Here is a 21,198-nt window from a genome sequence, read left to right on the forward strand (position 1 = left end):
GAAACGCTACAGAAAAAGAAGAAAAAGCGTTTCAAAATCTGCTAGCATTTTGCGGATCTGCTAGCGGTTTTTGGTGTGCACCAGGCCTAAGTGCTTTTGAAAAAAAATATATCCCTGAGAATGCCCTATAAAGAGATGGACTAGTCCAAAGCCTGTCACTTCTGTCAGATTTCTACTACCTACTGTAAGTGACAGCATTATATGAGAAAAGTAATTTATGGCTCATTTTACTCTAGAAAAAATGTACTTCTTTTTTGTATATGTTTGCGCATATTTTAAACTTTACAGTTTTTTGCTGTAATGCCCCTTTAAATAAGTAATTTCTTGTGAATTTTCATCCCACTTTAAAGAAGCCTAAACTGAGAAGGATATGGATTTTTCCTATTAAAATAATACTAGTTGCCTGACTTTCCTGCTAATCCCGTGTTTCTAATACTTTTAGCCACAGCCCCTCAACAAGCATGCAGATCAGGTGCTCTGACTGAAGTCAGACTGGATTAGCTGCATGCTTGTTTCAGGTATGAGATCCAGATACTACTGCAGCAAATTGATCAGCAGGACTCCCAGGCAACTGGGGTCACCTCTCAGTTGTCTCTTTTCCAATCCAAATAAATCTAGTTTGTCTGACCTTTTTTGGTATTCAGATCCTTTGATTCATTTAGTTGTTCATCTTTATCTTTATACCGGTTCTGGACAAAACTGTATCCCATACTCCCGATAAAACCTTGATTTAGCTGCTGCTGTTTGGTACTGACTATGATTGCTTACTTTATTGACCAATATTTCCCACGCCTGATTCTCCAAACTGTATGCTATTTAGTTTATATGAATTCAGGACCGGCGCTTGCAGCAAGGCAAGGGGGGGGGGGGGTGGAAGCAATTGCCCCAGGGCCCCAAACACTGATGGATCCCCCAACCTCCAGCTCACTGTGTGTGGTCAGAGGTGTATCTAGAGGGGTGCAGGCATGGCTTGTGCCACTGGCGCCACAGCCCCATGGGCGCCATGCCTGCCCCTGTGCTGCACCGCCATGCCTGCCACCATGCCTCCCTTTCACTCAGACCTCAGATCAGATTAACCTCCCTGGCGGTCTATTAAGATCGTCAGGGCGGCTGCGGGAGGGGTTTTTTTTAATTAAAAAAAAACTGTTTCATGCAGCCAACTGAAAGTTGGCTGCATGAAAGCCCACTAGAGGGCGCTCCGGAGGCGTTCTTCCGATCGCCTCCGGCGACCAGAATAAACAAGGAAGGCCGCAATGAGCAGCCTTCCTTGTTTTGCTTACATCGTCGCCATAGCGACGAGCGGAGTGACGTCATGGACGTCAGCCGACGTCCTGACGTCAGCCGCCTCCGATCCAGCCCTTAGCGCTGGCCGGAACTTTTGTTCCGGCTGCGCAGGGCTCGGGCGGCTGGGGGGACCCTCTTTCGCCACTGCTCGCGGCGGATCGCCGCAGAGCGGCGGCGATCAGGCAGCACACGCGGCTGGCAAAGTGCCGGCTGCGTGTGCTGCTTTTTATTTCGCTCAAATCGGCCCAGCAGGGCCTGAGCGGCGACCTCCGGCTCCGGCGGTGATGGACGTGTATAGTCGTCCATACCGCTGAGGAGGTTAAAGGGGCCCATACACTCAGCCGATTTTCTGGCCGACCGATCGATCCCGATCGATCGATCGTTTGCAAATCGGTTGGCCAATCGACCGATCGATGGCCGATTTCGATCGATTTAGATGGATTTCCATCGAACTGGCAGGGTGGAAAATTTTGGTCGATCTGATGAGATTGCTTATCAGTTTGCATTGGCCTTAATGGAAATCTGATGGCAAAAAAATGCCATCAGATCGAATTTCAATAGATTTCAAACTGAAATCTATTGGAATTCTATCCTGGTAAAACGTTTTCAAAATTTGCCGCAGGCGGCAAAAAGTCTAGGGCCGGCCCTGTAAACCAGCCCTGTATGAAATTATGCCATTGCCACTCCGAAGATGTATGACCTTACATTTATCAGTATAAAATGTAATCTGCCATATACCTGTTCATACAGCCTACTGTCAGGATCCTGCTGTAATATGTATATGTAATAATTTTGCTTAGTGGTGATAATTTTGTATCACCTTTAAAGGACTTCCGAGGCCAAAAAGATGAAAATTACACAATACCTTTTATATATCTGAATCCACGGAGGACGTCCAGCGCGTCCTCCGCACCGTACCGCCGTCATTGCTGCCTTTCTCTTTCCCCCCTGGCTCGGCCCGACCCCACTGAACGGGTCGCATAGGCTTCCACTACTAAGATGGCCGCCGCCTTGAGCCGCGGCTGCGCAGTACGCTTTGCCCTTAGTGCGACTGCGCAGCCTTCAGCCCGCCTCCCGCAGCGTACGGATTCCGTAATGCTGCCCAAGCGTATGTCCGTACGCTGCGGGAGGCGGGCTGAAGGCTGCGCAGTCGCACTAAGGGCAAAGCGTACTGCGCAGCCGCGGCTCAAGGCGGCGGCCATCTTAGTAGTGGAAGCCTATGCGACCCGTTCAGTGGGGTCGGGCCGAGCCAGGGGGGAAAGAGAAAGGCAGCAATGACGGCGGTACGGTGCGGAGGACGCGCTGGACGTCCTCCGTGGATTCAGATATATAAAAGGTATTGTGTAATTTTCATCTTTTTGGCCTCGGAAGTCCTTTAAAGATAGCAATATTACTTTGTATTCCTTCCACTGAGTCATTAACTAGTACATTATCCACTGGGTCATTAACTAGTACATTAAAAAGAATTGGAAGTAGTACCAAGCCTTGCGGGACTCCACTGCTAACAGTTTCCCATTTTGAGTATTATCCGTTTACTAATACTCTTTGCCTCCTGCTCTATAGCTTATTCTCTATCAATTTACACACATTTCCCTCTACTACTTGTAACCTCGGCTTCTACCCCAGGCTATTCTGCTTTATTTACTGCTGTTTCTTAATTTACTGTGAATTACCTCTCAGTTTCATCCTCTTTCCAGATTTAATTTTTCATCCCTGTAAATAGTACTGAGCTTATTTCACTAATATTATAAGTGCAAAGGTTTGGATGTTTGTTACTCAATCTCGCAACAATGGCTGAACGGATGTGAAAGAAATTTGGCACACACATAGCACATTACCTGGAATAACATATAGGATACTTTTTATCCCCATAACCAAAAAGTGGGCGGAGACAAATACAAATTTCGCTGGGAAAATGTAAACTGCAGCCATTATTACACTGTTAAGGGTAGGGTTCTCAAACTTTGCACACTTGGTCACTGGGTGACTGGGATTAATTTTCAGAAATGTGGGTGGAGCCTACAAAAGCCAATCAAAATTCACCTATTGATTTTCAAGGAGAATATTTAACTGCTGCCATTCTTGCACTTTTTATTGCACAAACCTCAAACCTGGTACAGTTGGTCATTGGGTGACTGGGGTCCAAATTCAGAAATGGGAGTGGAGCCACAGCCAATCAGATTTGTTTCATTTCAGTGCAAATTATTGATGCCAAACACTGCAAAGCTCACAAACTAGGCCATTGAGTAATTGTGTGTTAGGGTTAGAAAAAGTTGGCAGATCCAACACCAGTTAAATACATACCCGGGTAATGCTGGGCCATCAGCTAGTGAATTATATTTTCTGCAATCTACTTCCTTTGCTCCCCTAAATTGATCACTATAAATATAAATAAGTGAGACCATCATAAAACCTTTTCAATAAATAAAAAAAAAAAATAATAATAAATCCCTTCCAAAATGTACCCAGATGCCACTATTCTTTTGGCGATCAGTGAGCAGCTTACACCCAATCTTACCAATCCAACTTCTTTAACAACCTGAAAAATGACTGAAATAGTCCACCACAATGAGAAAACATCACAACACACATTAAAGTAATATCATAAAGCTAATGTAAAAAAGACGCAGTGGAGTAGATGGTAGTCTGAGCTTTATTGAAGATGTTACATAAAGCTAGCAGAGCTGGTGGTGGTCCTGTGTTGGAGAGGAGCCACCAATATGGCACGTAGCACGCAGGAGAGGAAAAACCCCCTGTGGAGGAAACCTCTGGAGGGCCCATGGCTAGTGCACTGCCCCACCTCTCCGGGCATAAAGGTTGATACACACAATTCAATTTTCTCGACAGATCAATGGGTCTATCGATAATGTTTGGCATGTCCAATCTGCTTCTGATTGAGAAATGGATCAATTGTCAGATTAGTACTGCACAAAATCCTTTTCTTGATCGAGAGTAGATTTGACATGCTCGTCGATTTGTTGGGAAAATTGCATTATGTGTATCAGGCATAAAGGCGGTCTTGTAGCCTTGTAGATGCTCCTCTTTCTGGCGGTGGAAGATGATGCTGGTGTTGCTCTGCTGTTATTATTCTTTCATCTCTTCAGTCTTCCACGGCGGTCAGATGTTATAGTAAAGATATGTGCAGCGCACTCCAGAGGTACAAGCTGCACAATGTGTCTGCCACGGGGCCGGATGGCCAGCCGGGACTATGCGGGAAAAATGCCAAGTCCGGTGATGAAGTCATTGTGTGGACTGTGTATGAGTGGCTGGAGCTCCATCTTCATTGGAGGAAGCACTCATACCGTCACACGGGCATTGCTCCTTGAGGTGAAGGAAGCAACGTTTGCAGCTGCAGCCGCAGCAACAAAATGTCCCAATGACTTCATGACGTCTGATCAGAACATTGTGGTCTGATCTATGCAAGAGGGGTCTGAGCCCCACAATATGTCTGCCACGGGGCTAGAAAGCCACTCGTGACCATTTGGTAAACAATTGTCATGTCCGGTTGTGAATGGCAAATCCAAGGAGGGAAATCCAGATGCACTTGGTATGGGTGGATGTTTCGCCATCTGCCCTAATCCAGGAAGCGCCCCTACGTCTTTGTGCATCGGTCACATCACCTCCATCGGAAGATACATTCGGTGTCATAATTGGTGGGTAAAGCCATAGCCGATGGTTTTTGTGGACCTGTTGGAATTAAAGCTGCGAGAGCAGTAACAGGAGTGTACATGCAAAAAAGGCACCTGGCAATTTGGGATGAAGCCACCAAGTAGAATATTGGTAACGTTACTATTATTCTACTGTTGCGGCACTGGATAATGCAGATAGTAGAATCTCAGTAACATTACTGATATTCTTCTATCGCTTTACCTAACCTAACTCTCCCAATAATCCTCCCCCTACCTACCCCTAACACTAACCCCCACCTACCTAGGCCTAACACTAACCCCCCACCAACACCCAACACTAACCCCCCACCCCATACCTATGCCTAACACTAACCCTACCACTCTACCCAACACTAGCCCCCCGCCCTCTGCCTATGCCTAACACTAACCCCCCACCTTACCTACACCTAACACTAATCATCCACCCCCTACCTACACCTAACACTAGCCCCCCCACCCTCTGCTTATGCCTAACACTAACCCCCCACCCTACCTACACCTAACACCAGCCCCCCTCTGCCTACGCCTAACACTAACGCTCCACCCCTACCTACACCTAACACTAGTCCCCCCACCCTCTGCCTATGCCTAACACTAACCCTCCACCCCTACCTACACCTAACACTAGCCCCTCCACCCTCTGCCTATGCCTAACACTAACCCCACCACCCTACCTACACCTAACACTAACCCCCCACCCTCTACCTACACTAATTCAATCATGCCACCTACCTAGGCCTAGCACTAACTGCCCCACCCTACCCAGTGCCTCTAGAGCCCAAATTGCCATAAAGCTGCTGTACCTGCAATTGACAATGAAGTCTATGCAGCAAAATGCCTGCTTCACTCCAAGGATGTCTTTGACCCTTGCAGCGGCCACTCACCTCTCTGTTTATTCCATACTCACCCTGCTGCTGCAGCCGCAGCAGCTGAAGAGGGTCCAGATGCGGGAGGCCCAGGATCGGAAGCGGGAGCCCCAGGATCGGCGTCGGCTGCTGTCATCAGAGTCTGTTAACAGAACAACAGACAAGAAACACTCCATTAGACAAAGGCCTAAATTGCTGAGAACACATGAGTTGTTAATGCAAGTCCAGCAAAATATTTATTTTTATTTAAAAAGAAACAGGGAAGGGTTAAAACATATGTCAGGTTCTAATTTGCATCTGTTTTGCATTAGAGGCATGTATTCAGCCCTAGGGGGCTCTGCATTGCCGCTGATTGCTTACAATTCAGGTGCATCCTTGAGCGCTTATCATTTGTCTGTTTTGATATGTCAGGTTCTTATTGTTGTCTGTGTACTCAACAGGGAAGATTTCCGTGAGAGGGACACTTACCTTGGAGCTGCTGCTCCGTTGGGTGGGATGGAAGCCACGCTCTCTGCAGGTCCAGGAAGTCCTCAAGGGAGATGTCGGGTGGAATCCACACTCTCCACTCGTCCAGAAGGTCCTGGATACACATCTCACGCATCCTAAAACAGAAAAATAACAAACAGGTCTTTTTTTATGATGCTTACATTTGCATTACAAATGTGCAGATGACATGCCCAGTTACTGAGATCACATGAAACCCCTGAGGACAGAAGGGTTCTGTGATGCATTTTCCCTTAAAGATTACAGATCTCTCCATCTTTGTTGAGGCAGTGACTCTTAAGGTGGCCATACATCAGGCAACTTGGTGGCCAATCGATCATCCGATTCAATTTTTATCATCAGAATTGGATGAAAATCAGTGCCGTCAAGTGCATACCAGACTGATAATGAGAACAATTACTGGATGAAATTGGTTGCATTAATCCATCAGACATGCTGCAAGATGTAGGACCAACTTGCTCGGGTGCACGGCGGTAATGGTGAGTGATATCGGGAGGAGGGATGAACATTACAAAACCCTGATGCTGTACCCCCCTAATGTTTAATGTGCCCCCGGTGCCCAGTGCACTCTATACATGACCTGTCCACGGCTTCTACAAACAAAAGACACATCCTGTTCTTATGTATTCCAAATCTTGTACTTACACGTAGATGGGTGATCTGTGCATGTCCAGGAGCTCTGGGTGGTCCTGCCACACTCTCCGGATGGGCCTATTCAAAGAAAAATACTGTGTTAGTGCAAATAAAAGAAATCACTTGCAGGACTCAAGATCCTGAATACATTTTCAGTAGAAACTCAGTGGTAAGTGTAGCACTACAGACTGCTGCGCAGGGTTATTTTCTTTCCTTCTCCAAAATAAAATCACTTATATTCACTATTTTATTTTAATGATTCCTTACATCTGTCCATCTTTATAAATGTGATGATTCTGCGGCCCCTTTCACACTGGCACGGTGCATTGGCTTGTTTTAGCGCAGGCCAGAGCTACGTCAATGTAAGTCTATGGGGCATTTCACACAGATGCGACGCGCCCGAAATTGGTCGCATCGTGGGTTGGGCATGCACTTGGCGGCACCTAATAATTATGATAGTACTTTTTCACCTATTTTTTGGTACCTTGTCAGTTGCAAAGTGCTGAAAAATTATTTTAAAAAGATCAAAAATGATCTCTTAGAAGAAAACTTAGGAGATCTCAATAACTGCATATGGATCCATGGAGAGATAATCAGCAGTTAAATCAAATAAGGAAAGAGAAATCATGGGCTAAATCATTTAAAGAAAACCTGTAATGAGAAAAACCTCCCCTGGGGGGTACTTACCTCGTGTGGGGAACCCTCCGGATCCTATTGAGGCTTCCCCCGTCCTCCTGTGTCCCACAGTGGTGGAGAAAATCCTCTCGGAACGGCGGGGATGTAAAAATGTACCACCCGGGCTCCAGCGCAGGCGCAGTATCGGCTCTCCACCTTGGAGATAGGAGGAAATAGTCGATCACTGTCAGGCCGCTCGACTGCGCACGTGCAAGTCTCCTGCGCCTAGAGTTGCAGCGGTTCATACCATGCTCCTGATTCCAGTAGTATGGTATGATTACCATGAACAATGATACCGCGGTATACCGCTGCAACCCTACCTGCGCCTGCGCAGTAGAACGGACCCGACGGAGATCGGCTACTTTCGCCTATCTCCGTGCGGAGAGCCGCAACAGTGCCCCCGCTGGAGCCAGGAAAGGTAAATAAATCAGCTCTTATCAGCGCTTGTCAGCCTTGTCGAGTGAGGATTGCGGGACATTTAAGGGGAGCCAGCGCTGGACTGCCTGCAGCTACAGCGGAGGGGGAAGCCTCATTGGGACCCTGAGGCTTGCCCCTAACAAGGTGAGTACCCCCCAGGGGACTTTTTTTGTTACAGTGTCTCTTTAAAGCGGTCCCAAACCAAACTTTTTTTTTAATTCAAAACATTTAGTTGCACCACCCTAACACATACAAAGATAAATAAACACTCCTTCCAGCTAGTGATGGGCGAACACCTGGATGTTCGGGTTCGGGAAAGTTCGCCGAACATGACCGAGATGTTCGGCATGTTCGGGCCGAACCCCGAACTTTCCGAACATCCAGCTTTTGGGGGCCATATGGGGTCGCAGGCATAAGGGGGGAGCATGCCCCGATCGCGGGGGGGGTCGGAAATTCCCCCCACCCCCTCCGCTAGCGCTCCCCCCTCTGCCTGCTTCCCCATTCAAAAGTTTAAGCAAAGTACCTGTAGTGGATGGCCTGGCAGTGGGCGGCACTGTGGAGTGAGGAGGAGGAGTCCGGAGAGTGACGAGTTGAGGGAGGCCGGGCAGCGGGCGGTTCAGCGGAAGTACCCTTGTGGTACTTCCGCCCTTTCTCTGACCTCACGCCCGCTGCCCGGCCTCCCTCAACTCGTCACTCTCCGGACTCCTCCTCCTCACTCCACAGTGCCGCCCACTGCCAGGCCATCCACTACAGGTACTTTGCTTAAACTTTTGAATGGGGAAGCGGGCAGAGGGGGGAGCGCTAGCGGAGGGGGTGGGGGGAATTTCCGACCCCCCCCCCCCCGCGATCGGGGCATGCTCCCCCCTTATGCCTGCGACCCCATAGGGGGGCAGTATTCGGCCGAACAGGGCCCTGTTCGGCCGAACAGGGGCCCTGTTCGGCCCTGTTCGGCGGCCATTAGAAGTTCGGGGCGAACCCGAACTTAAAAGGCCGAACACCATCAGGTGTTCGGCCGAACGCGAACATCACCCGAACAGGGTGATGTTCTGCAGAACCCGAACAGTGGCGAACACTGTTCGCCCAACACTACTTCCAGCCTATGAGCATTTCAGTGCATGCTTTTCACCCTTCTCTTTTCATAACTAGGGTTATACAGGTGGCAGCCATTAGCAATTCCTCCTTTGCTGGACACTATCTACTCCACCAGTTTGCCAGATTTTGTCCCGGCGATATGAAAGGAAGGGAGGGGTTCCTCCAATAAATGTAAAATATTTTATATCTGTCATCATGCAGCTGAAAAAAGGCTGCTATTTATTAATATAATTTAGAAAATAGATTTCATTTCTGAAATCTTGTATTTTTAATTTGGGTCCACTTTAAGGAGAGATAAAGCATGGGTTAAATAATTTAAGGAGAGATAAAGCATGGGTTAAATAATTTAAGGAGAGATAAAGCATGGGCTTAAGGTGGTCATACATCAGGCGACTTGGCGGCTGATCGATCATCCAATTTGATTATTATAATGGAATTGGATGAAAATCTGTGCCGCCAAGACGCTATGTACTGGTAGCGTGTACGTGTGTATGCAGCTGTTACCCGGCATGGATGATCAGTGCGCAGAGGCTGCTACAGGACAGGTAATGTATAAATGCACACACTTGGGGGGCACATTTATACATTGGGGCAGCGGCGAAGATTTCATGCTGAAATCTGCCTGTAGTATAGGAGCAGCTTCCATTAGAGATAAATTAGTCTCTTTGTCGAATCTGCCCATAATCGTCAGGTCTGTGGGTTTAAGGAGAGATAAATCATGAGATAATAAGTAAGGTGAGATAAGCTTTGTGCTTCAGCCTCAGTATGTTTTCATGGACACATAAAGCACATTTAAAGGGGACCTTAATTGAGAGGGATATGGATGTTTCCTTTTACACAATACTAGTTGCTTGGCAGTCCTGCTGAACTCTTTGGCTGCAGTAGTGGCTGAATCACACACCTGAAACAAGCATGCTACTAATCCAGTCTAAATTCAGTCAGAGCACCTGATCTGCATGCTTGTTGATGGGCTGTGGCTAAAAGTAATAGAGACACAGGATCAGCAGGAGAGTCAGGCAACTGGTATTATTTTAAAAGGAAAAATCCTTATCCTTCAGTTTAGGTTCCCTTTAAATGATTTTAAATACATGTTAAAAGCATACAAAATGAATAAAAATGAATTGCAATAACTGATGTAACTTGGTGAATAGGTTTATTTAATACTTCATTGATTTCTTCTGTATGGTATTTACAGGTTTGTGTAATGTGTAGAGAAGTGATGGTGATATGTTTAGTGTGTTAGAGGGGTCATAGGATTAAGGAACAATTTTACTGAGTGGGGCTTCAGTTTAGGAAGAATGGAAAATGATGTACTTACGTCTGTCCATTTCCATGCAGGCCCATCTCGGTGGTGCCTTGGCTGCACATCTTGCTGTCGGTCCTCCAAGCTGCCATATTTTTCTCTGTTCACTTTAGACTTTGTCACTGTAGATGTATGAGAAAGATAATGTATTAATATGAGGATACATCAGAATGTGGTTGATTCCCAAAGCTTACTTATTTTTCACCTTAACTGTGACAGGAGACCTAATGAGTGCGATAAATAAAGAGGTTGATGCACATAACAGTGGTAATACTGCCGTACACACAGCTCACTGCAATATTACCCCTCCTTCCGCCTGCAGTCCCGTGAGTTACGCTATTAGTATTACTCACAGTACTTAAGTAGTATGACCGTGGCTATTGCAACATGTGTTACTAGCGAGCGCTACTGGTAGTAACATGTGTTACCATGGCAACGATCGCTCTACTCAAGCTCCGCAATCCGGGCTAATGGCATAACTCACGGTACTGCAGGCCGAGGAGGGTACACAACAGTATTACCGCTGTCATCAGCTCCAAGGAGAAGTCATTCATGAGATAAAGAGATAAGGAAAGATCAATCATTAGTTGAGTCAGTTTAAAGAGAGATAAATAATGAGTTGTTAGATAAGGAATTGTGAGTTAATAAGCAGGTGAGATAATTCAACAAAAAAAGCTTTGTGAATCAGCCTCAATAACATAAAGGGTTTGGAAATTCACACATTTGAGAAAGAGGAAAATATAGGTGTTGTCCACATCAAGCAATTCTATTCTAATTTTCCTGTTCTACTAAAAGTAATACAATAAAAAATTGCCTCAATTCACTAAGCATTACTGCAATTGGCAATGCAGAAAACAGCTGATTTTACCGATCACCTTGCCAAATGCCAATGAACTAAACCTATTTCCACACTGAGAAGTAAAATCACTGACTGGTGAGGTAAATGAAATAAAGGCGCCTGGGAAAAAATGGCTCGTGGTTTTTTTGCCGTAACGCTAAGTTCTTTTGTTATCCACGTATCTATGGATTTTTTTCGCCCAATCATTGTGGCTCTTTATCCTTGCTTGTTTTTGATGTATTTAATCTACTTGTACAAAAATTAATATAGTTTATGGGCAGCGTGTAGCAGAGTATAACGAAGGACACTTCCTCTTTAGAAAAGGATTTTTATTTAGCAGCATTTTTTAATAATAATGTGGGTTGTGCATAGCATCAGTGCAGTATGAAGCGGAAAGGTGAATAGAAATCTACTTTGTAGTTTCAACAGTAAATTAATGGTTACTATTATAGATAAATATGTTTGTGCCTGGGTCATATCTGGAAACGTGGTTAATACCAGCAGAGAAATATGGACGCCACTGACAGCAGGAAGGGAGCCTTCACTGCATTCGGCTTATTAGGGGACAAGCTTTCCACAAATACTTCACAGCTATGAGGGGGGTGCTGATAACCACTACGCCACCATGCTGCCCTAAAGGGTTAGGTTGAAAGCGGAGATAGGAACTGATGGATAGCAGAGCAGGTCAGGTGGAAAGCAGAGACATGGTCAGGTGGACAGCAGAGCAGTGTTAGGTGGAAAGCAGAGATCTGCCCATTAGTCCTGTGGCAGATTGGAGGAGGAGGATCTGGAGCCTGACAGCCATGCTATTCTTAACAAAAGGGAGAACAACTGGAAAGGGAACACAGTTGTGGTGTCAGACAAGGACATGGAAACAGGATATGGGGCGGAACCCAGGGCAGAGTGGTGAGTATCACAAATTTAATTGAAATATAGTCTATATTAAACAGTAAGGAAGGCAAACAATGGAGCTGATGCACGAAGCTTTGGTAATATTGTTATGCCCTTGTAATATTGCTGTACGTCATACATGGAGGGAGGATCACTAGACACCAGGGAACTGTATAGGAGTTGTAGGGGGGCCATTAAACACCAGGGACTTTATAAGAGAGGAAGGTAGGTGACCAGTAGACATTATGGTTGGCCCACCACTAGGTCCCAATGTACAATTACGGATCACGTTGTATTTGAGTTTGACATCCCTGCGTTACGCAGACAGCACACAGCAATATTAGTGTTACTACCAGAGGCAGGTTACTAACATTACTAACGCATGTTATCATAGCAACACTCGCGGTACTAGAGTATGGCGGGTAGTGCTAATAGCTGCTAGTAGTAATGGTAATATTGCAGTGGGCTCTCTGCGCACAACAATATTACTACAGCTTTGTGCATCCACTCCAATGTTACTTAGAGAAGTGTGTATAACTGATATAGGAGAGTCTAGCAGACTGCAGCTACTCCACCAGCTACTCCTGATATCATAACACGCTGAAATTCTGATATTTAACACCCATTTATTAATAAAATATGGTTCATCACTGCCTTTGTTAACTATGTACATGATTTTGCTAGGAACAAAAAAAACAAAAACCTCCTCCTATGCCTTTCATAATGTAACCCAGTAGCACTATATAAACCAGTACTGGCCATCCATGTGCCATCCGCCCCTGGTATCAGTTGAAATCAGTTTGGATCAGTTTGTAGTTCACTTACAGAGTCAGGACATGATGAGAAAACAGCATTTCTACAATATTCTGCCATATTTCTCATCATTTCCTGCCCTGTTTATGTCACCAACCTGATCTGCAGCCATCCAACGGCCCCAACATCTCCCCCAGCCAAAATCTCCAGCCGAAACCGGATTAAAGGGACTCCGAGCAGTGCAGAAACTATGGAAAGATGCATATCATTTTAAAGCTCTCTTTCTCCTCTTTCCAATGATATATAAACCGCCGCCCTACGCCTTTTAGTTTTCGCTATATTCGCAATTGAAATTGCCGCGATCGCGATTTCAATCAGAAAGAGGAGAAAGAGAGCTTTAAAATGATATCCTTCTTTCCATAGTTACATTGTATTACACAGGGCGACTTTTTCCTAAAGTCAGCAGCTCCATTCTGCTGAATGGAGCTGCTGACACTGGGGAAAATGTCGTCCTGTGTAATACAAGTAACTATGGAAAGATGGATATCATTTTAAAGCTCTCTTTCTCCTCTTTCTGGTGACACCTAAATCGTCGCCCTACGCCTTTTAGTTTTCTCTATTTTTGCGAGTGAAATCGCGGCCGCGGCAATTTCAATCGTGAAAATAGCGAAAACTAAAAGGCGTACGGCGGCGGTTTATATATCGTTGGTAAGAGGAGAAAGAGAGCTTTAAAATGATATGCATCTTTCCATAGTTTCTGCACTGCTCGGAGTCCCTTTAAACCTAGTATACCAACTACTACTACCAATTGTGGTGAGTTTACTCTAATATATACACATTTTTCATGAAAAATAGGCCTACTTACCAAATGTAAGCAAGAGATAGGTCTTTGTCAGTCGACGGCTGTAAATGCTGTGCATGAGCCACTGCTGTGCATGAGCCTCTGCTGTGCATGAGCCAATGCTGTGCATGAGCCACTGCTGTGCATAAGCCAATGCTGTGCATGAGCCTCTGCTCTGCATGAGCCTCTGCTGTGCATGAGCCTCTGCTGTGCATGAGCCAATGCTGTGCATGAACCACTGCTGTGCATGAGCCTCTGCTGTGCATAAGCCAATGCTGTGCATGAGCCACTGCTGTGCATAAGCCAATGCTGTGCATGAGCCTCTGCTCTGCATGAGCCAATGGTGTGCATGAACCACTGCTGTGCATGAGCCTCTGCTGTGCATAAGCCAATGCTGTGCATGAGCCTCTGCTGTGCATGAACCACTGCTGTGCATGAGTCGGAGGCTCATGTTTTTTTTTCCCAACACATTTTTCTTCAAACTATGCCAATTGCATGGATTTTTGGTTATTTCTTTTGGCTTTCTTGACTACATGACTGCATTTTTATGTGGCAACAGGGCCTGCACATGTACATAGAGGTAAAGGGGGCAATTGCCCAGGGACCCAGAGCCTGTAGGGGCCCCCAAGGTGTGTGTCCTCCTGACCCTTTCTGCTCATTCTGGTGATTAGCAGCGGTCGGGAATATTCAAGTGTTCAATTTCACAATGCCAAATTCAAACACCAACACTATTCAGGAGTGATGCAGCATGGGAAACCACAGTTGCTGACTTTAAGCTGAAGCATTGCAAATACCTTCTGTGTTAAGAAGGCAAATTATATTCAGCATCGGTTGTTAATAAGAGAGCTTTTTTGGTGTATTTTAGCCCCTTCTTAGTTCCTAGTTGTTCTAGGTCACTATAAGCTATTTGGGTATTCTGTTACATGGTTCAGGTTAAGGAGAAATTCTCCAGCAACATTGCTTATTTCACACTAGCAGTGCTGTAATTGAACATCAGTGATATTTATCATGGGAACATTTTTTCCGACTTCCCCATGGTTCCCTGCACCCCCCAAGCAGCTCATCAGCAGCTGGAGAATAGCAGTGACATGGAATCCTATGTAGGATGAAACATGTTTCTCTGATTTCTTGTTCTTCATGAGGCATTTTCTGGGGCATTTGCAGGATATTGGCATTTAGTACAGGCAGCATATTTGTCAGATAGGGACTATTCATTGGTTGTAACACCCTTACTGTTCATTGCTTGGTGTTGGGGAGAATGCTCTAGTCATAGTGCTGCGCCAATTGCCCTTGTGACTCCCATGGCTGTGAGGCTTGGTCTTCTCCTACCATCTCACTCTTTCTTCTCCTGCACTCCCCTCTACAACCGCATAGTAACACAGCGGAGGACAGCACACTTTAGCACTGGGCGGTCCTCTCTGCACTCCACAGCCACACAGCATACCTCTGCTCAGTACAGCATGTGACATGTATTGGAATCATATGGATCAGAGGCATACTAGAGAGGACGTGGCTGCAGTGAGGGGGAGAGAGCACTGCCCAGCGCTAGAAGCAGATATTCCCCCTGCGATACTCTGCAAAGCAGAAAGGGGGTGCCCCGGGGGGAACTTGTTGGGAGTGAACTGGCCATGTGTGCTATTGGGGACGTTTATACTGGCCGCACCTGCTGGGGGGATGTTAGGAATATTGGCCACACTTGCTATGGGCAAGAATAATTAAAGTGTACCATTTAGTCTGCATATATTCTTGGCATTTTAGCCACACAATCCTTCCAGTTACAAAGGAGGTCTATCATTTGTTTCTTGTCTTATTTGCTATAACACATTTGTTTTGCCATCATTATTCATATAAATTACCTGATGTTAGGGGCTGAATTTCTGGTTTAACTTGCTGCAAGCGTAGCATGGTAAGCTCCACAGCACAACAGCACAAATACATGATGAACAGTAAAATGCAGTTTACACCTACACTGTGCAGAACCCCAGTAGTGGTGCTCAATTCCTGGTCTTATGCTGTAGTTGCAAATGTAGTAGATTAGCCCCCATAATGTGCACATGAGCAACACTGCTACTTATTGCCTGGTAGTAAATGCTCCATACCCCAATCAATTTCTATAGACATGGACATTAGGCTTGATACAAACATTGAATCTAATAAAAATAAATTTAATTTTTTTTTTTTTTTTTTTTTAATGTGTGGTCTAGCCGTGGTTACTAATTATCAAATGTAGACCTATTTTTGGTGTGCCACACTATGTTCTCATAAATACCATTTGATATTTTGTTCTGCTTTATTTCAACTCCATTATTTAAAAATAAAACTTTTGAAAAATTAAAAAATACAAAGTAGACTGTTAGAAAATGATTCACATATGCTGTATGCAATAGCTGCAGTGACTGCCAGCAAATAGCTAGTGGTGCTGCTTTTTAAACTTGGAAAATATTTATACGACATCTCACACATAAATGTAATATTAACAATATTTTTCTTAACTGATTATTGCAAGTTTATTGTGGAACAGAATACTATCTGTCATACTCCCCTCCCTTGCTCCCATCTCAATGTGTCAGATGTGTGCTCTGCACAGGTGTGGGATCCCGCCTTCCTCTTATGTCCTGTATGCACACTGTGAAGTCACTGAGTGTGTGTAAGACAGTCATATACGCTGACATTTTTGTGCCAAATCTGGACTATATTTCAACCTTCATCTAATAGTACTTAGTGCTACACAGCTGGACAGCTTCTGTCATCTACTCTGCTGTGCAGTTACTATCCATGGTGACCTTGTCCTGACTGTCTTCTGATATCCTGTTCCAGTTGTGACCTTGGCTTGTGTTTTGGCTCATCCCGGATATTAGCCTTCCCTGATCTCGACTTGTGACCTCAGCTATGCCTGATATCTTATTACCTGACCTTGTAACCTGTAACCTTGACTATGCCTGATAGTCACCTTCCCCCACCTTAGCCTTTGACCTCAACTCAGCTTAGCATTAGCCTGCCTATACCTCAGCCTTTAATCTGACCATGCCTACTTTGCATAATATTTTTCTTGGTACCACCCAGTTAGCCCTCCATCTGCTGTGACCTCAACCTGCTTATTGGCTGTGCCATCTCACACTGCAGGATCCCCGCCTGTCTCTCCAGTGGTGCAATCCTAGGGCTGTAGCCTGGTAGTCACTTTAGCAATGTAGTCCCCTCACCGTCAACCCCTGTGATATGTTCTGGTGATAACAAGTGACTACTTGAGCTCTGCACCCTTGTGGAACCCTGATCCACCACTGGCAGCAGAGTAAACAGTGCCCTGACACAATCACGATAATGGATGAATATTTGAAAAGTACTTAAAGTAAACCTGAGACTAAAGGGCGTAAAAGTTTTATACATACTGTACCTGGGGCTTCCCCCAGCCCCCTCCACGCAGATCGCTCCTTCGCTGCCCTCCTCTGCCTCCTGTATGCTCCAGGCTTTGCCACGCCACCATCAACAGGAGCGTTATGATCCTACGCAGTACTACATCACAGTCAGCCCGCTCCCAGCCGCGGTAGTGCAATGGGGGAGCACGAGCACGGGTGGACTGCACCTGCGCCGACTGGCCGAAGATAACAGGGCATCTACCAGAGCATCCTGGAGGCGGAGTGCGGTGGTGAGGGAGTGATCTGTGTGGAGGGGGACAAAGGAAGCCCCGGGTATGTATAAGACTTTTACACCCTTTTGTCTCAGGTACACTTTATAGAGGAACTAAATTAAAAAAATATTGCACCTACAACATTATAAACCAAAAATACAACAATACTATCTAGATCAGGGGTGCCCAGTACCGGTAGATCGCGACCACCTATTTAGTAGATCGCGGCCTCCTGGCCGCATCACTTAACATTTTGTGCCCGTTAGCTGCGTAACGCGGATGCGTCCCGTCAAATTCTGCTGCTGGCCAATAGGGAAGTGGGGGCGGAAAGAGGCAGCGCGGCCACGACTTTATGGCTGTGCACAACGCATCCACACACGCTGCCAGCCGCCCCCTGCTGGTGTAATGACAGGGGCGCAGGCTCCTACTGCGCATGCGAAGCTGCACAACGCGCGGGGCTGCACTATCTGTTCTTACACCGGAGCGTTCCTTCAGCCGCTGCTGCCCTCCAGTTAGCCGCCCGGAAGGAGACACAGATCCCTGGCTACCTACACTGAAGGAACAGATCCCTGGCTACCTACACTGAAGAAACAGATCCCTGGCTACCTACACTGAAGAAACAGATCCCTGGCTACCTACACTGAAGGAACAGATCCTTGGCTACCTATACTGAAGGCGCAGATATCTGCCTACCTATACTGAAGGAACAGATCCCTGGCTACCTACACTGAAGGAACAGATCCCTGGCTACCTACACTGAAGGAACAGATCCCTGGCTACCTACACTGAAGGAACAGATCCCTGGCTACCTACACTGAAGGCGCAGATATCTGGCTACAGATACTGAAGGAACAGATCTTTGGCTACCTACACTGAAGGAACAGATCCCTGGCTACCTACACTGAAGGAACAGATCCACTGCTACCTACACTGAAGAAACAGATCCCTGGCTACCTACACTGAAGGAACAGATCCTTGGCTACCTACACTGAAGGAACAGATCCCCTGCTACCTACACTGAAGAAACAGATCCCTGGCTACCTACACTGAAGGCGCAGATATCTGGCTACAGATACTGAAGGAACAGATCCTTGGCTACCTACACTGAAGGAACAGATCCCTGGCTACCTACACTGAAGGAACAGATCCCCTGCTACCTACACTGAAGAAACAGATCCCTGGCTACCTACACTGAAGGAACAGATCCTTGGCTACCTACACTGAAGGAACAGATCCCTCGCTACCTACACTGAAGAAACAGATCCCTGGCTACCTACATTGAAGGAACAGATCCTTGGCTACCTACACTGAAGGAACAGATCCCTGGCTACCTACACTGAAGGAACAGATCCCTGGCTACCTACACTGAAGGAACAGATCCCTGGCTACCTACACTGAAGGAACAGATCCTTGGCTACCTACACTGAAGGAACAGATCCCAGGCTACCTACACTGAAGGAACAGATCCCAGGCTACCTACACTGAAGGAACAGATCCCTGGCTACCTACACTGAAGGCGCAGATATCTGGCTACCTATACTGAAGACATCTATACCTAGCTACCTATACTGGAGGTAAACAAGGGAGGGGCGGGGTGTTGGTAGATCTCCTGGACTCTGCTGGGCTCGCGAGCCGAAAAAGTGTGGACACCCCTGATCTAGATAAACTTCACCCACTGTTTAAATTGGTTGATAAGTGGGTTGCTGCATCAAATTCAGGGTTTCATATTAAAACGTAATGTTAATCATTGTGGAAGGTGTGATCATTTTAAACTTGAGTCCAATTGAAGTGTCCTTATTAAACTGTGAAGCATGTACATCTCTATAAGAGGACAGTGAAAACACATTTTTTCTTGAAATGTATACAGGCCTGAAGTTTAGTTAAACCTTTGTGGAACTATAGCATCTCTATGCTGATTCAGCATAGTGCACACTGCGCCTGCCCAGGAAGCTCCCGGTGACAGCGGGAGGGAGGACGCGTAGCCAGGGCCTCGTAGGCACAGTGACTTTCGACTTCAAAGTTGCAAGTATCAGAAGGGAGCTGCGGTGGGGGACCGTTTTGTCCTGCGGCGAGCACAGAATGTCTGCGGGTGGGGGGGGAGGGTGGGGGGGGGAGGGGGGGGGGCGGTAGAAGCCCCATGTAAGTTAAATTCATTTTTTCTATTCCATTACAGTATTCATTTAATCAGCACCGGTCTCACTAACCACACACACACAAACCTATAACCCCCATGTCACTACCATATTTTGCTTTGACCCCCTACTGTCCTGCTTCACTGCAAGTGGCCACCTTCCCCCACTGTCTCCATCCACAGGTAGATATACTGGGGAAGGTCTATAGTGGGGATAATCCTGCCTGAAATCAGCAGTGAGAGGATGGGTGAGTGACTCCTAGATAGCACTTAAAGTGGACCCAAATTAAAAAATACAAGATTTCAGAAATAAAATCTATTTTCTAAATTATAATAATAAATAGCAGCCTTTTTTCAGCTGCCTGATGACAAATATACAATATTTTACATTTATTGGAGGAACCCCTCCCTTCCTTTCATATTGCCAGGAAAAATCCGGCAAACTGGTGGAGTAGATGGTGTCTGGCAATGGAGGAATTGCTAATGGCTGCCACCTGTATAACCCTAGTTATGAAAAGAGGAGGGTGAAAAGCATGCACTGAAATGCTCATAGGCTTAAAGGAGTGTTTATTTATCTTTGTATGTGTCAGAGTGGTGCAACTAAATATTTTGAATTAAAAAAAAAAAATGTTGGTTTGGGTCCGCTTTAAGGAGGTCAGGCCACTGCAATGATGCATCCCGCCTCCAGACAGAGTCCATCAGTAACCAGATGGAAGCTTCAGCATGATGTCATTGGTGGAAACTTTGGGGAGCCCACTGCGTATAAGGGGATATTTTGGGGGGAACAGAAACAAGCATTGTGGTCTGAAACTCTGTTCCCTCCCTCGGCAAAACTGCTTGTGTCTTGATGATGGAAAGGCGGCTCACTCCCCTCCCCGAGCTCCTCTCTTCCTTCTTCCCTATGCAGAGTCCTGATGAGAGTGTAAATGAGAGGTTACTCACCCGGCTCTTGGCATTCCAATGATGAAATCTCCCTTCAGTCGGGGGCACATCTAGCTACTTAATACTTAAAGGCACCTCTTGCTACTTAACACTGAGGTTCCTCTCAGGCCCAGATTCACCTCACAAGAGCCTATAGGAACAGTTGTCATGACACCTTAGATTCGCTCTACATGAACCTACTAACCTTACTAACTAAGCAAGTGGGCTGGCTGTCCCAGCTGTCACTTCTCCCGTACTTCCCTTGCCCTTCATAGGTAGCTACTGGCGCTCCTTAGTATTAGGTAGCCAGAGGTACCCTCAGTATTAACCAGTTCGGCCTATCTGGACGAGCTTCCTCGTCCAGATAGGCACTGCTGCTGCTGCCGGCTGGTGCGCGCGATCGGGCGCGCCCCCGCGCGCGCTCCCACTGCCCGCCGCTAGCCCCCCGATAAGTGAATGGGAATATAATTCCCATTCACCGATCTAACTTCCCCGCAGAAATACCGACGCTTTCTCTCCAGAGAGCGCGGTATTTCTGCCTCCAGGAAACTTCTCCCCAGCATTTTAGTTCCTGCATGCGAGATCGTTCGCATCCAGGACTTTTTTTTACTGTGGCCATCTTGTAGTTAAATAGTAAACTGCACCAACATACATTTTTAATAAAAAAAAAATATTATTTTACATTTAAAATTAGCAGTTTCCCTCCCACACCAAAAATTACCCACATACATTTTTTTTTTATTAAAAAATAAAAAA

At 46.1% G+C, this 21,198-nt stretch overlaps 1 protein-coding gene across 1 annotated transcript in view; it reads left to right on the forward strand.

Annotated features, from left to right (window-relative positions):
* The first annotated feature begins 13,122 nt into the window (after nucleotides 1-13,122).
* The window catches only part of LOC137517731 (aquaporin-4-like), a 114,337-nt gene continuing 106,261 nt past the window's right edge, over nucleotides 13,123-21,198 (forward strand). The window contains exons 1-2 of the mRNA XM_068234766.1: nucleotides 13,123-13,145; nucleotides 13,702-13,737. The gene's annotated coding sequence lies outside the window, so the exon portion shown is untranslated. The remainder of the gene's footprint in view (nucleotides 13,146-13,701; nucleotides 13,738-21,198) is intronic.

The sequence above is a fragment of the Hyperolius riggenbachi genome, chromosome 5 (genome assembly GCF_040937935.1).
Source record: "Hyperolius riggenbachi isolate aHypRig1 chromosome 5, aHypRig1.pri, whole genome shotgun sequence".
NCBI lineage: Eukaryota > Metazoa > Chordata > Amphibia > Anura > Hyperoliidae > Hyperolius > Hyperolius riggenbachi.